Source organism: Myotis davidii, unplaced genomic scaffold (genome assembly GCF_000327345.1).
Source record: "Myotis davidii unplaced genomic scaffold, ASM32734v1 scaffold265, whole genome shotgun sequence".
NCBI lineage: Eukaryota > Metazoa > Chordata > Mammalia > Chiroptera > Vespertilionidae > Myotis > Myotis davidii.
Genome location: NW_006296627.1, coordinates 1,002,294 through 1,002,890, shown reverse-complemented (window position 1 = coordinate 1,002,890; position 597 = coordinate 1,002,294).

The window sequence follows — 597 nt, the reverse complement described above, 5'->3', positions numbered from 1 at the left end:
CTTTTTTTGTGGGTTTGTTTTTGTTTTTGGATAAAAAAAAGGATTCTGAGATAACTGAGGCATGTGATAGAAGAAGACAGGATCTGTGAGTCACCACTTAGTTGAAAGCTACCAGGAAATCTTAACTTTCATAGCTTGAACATTGCATGAGTGAGAACTAAGCTTCTATGAAGTCACTGGGGGTATTGAATAATGATTCAACAGTTGGTAGCTTTGATCTTGAGCAGAAGTGAATTAATATCAAAAAATAAAAATTTCCACAAATATATGGCACTGCCTTAATAGTAGGCAATTAATCAGGGAGCACATATATGATATTGGCAACTTGGACAAAGGAAACTCATATTATGGTAAAACATTTGGAAAATTGTCACTTTTGGTAACACTTAAGAGGCAGATGATTTGCCTAACTGATCTGGCAAGTCTAGTGTAAGATACTTGGGAAAAAATCATATGATTAATGTGAGTTGTCTGTTATTACACTTGACAAAGTGTTATAAGGAAGGGATGGCATAATGAAAAATTGACTGTTTTTCTAGCAGAAATGAAAGGAAATAAGTGGAATCCAAAAATGTTGGGCCTTGTAGGGAAGGAAAA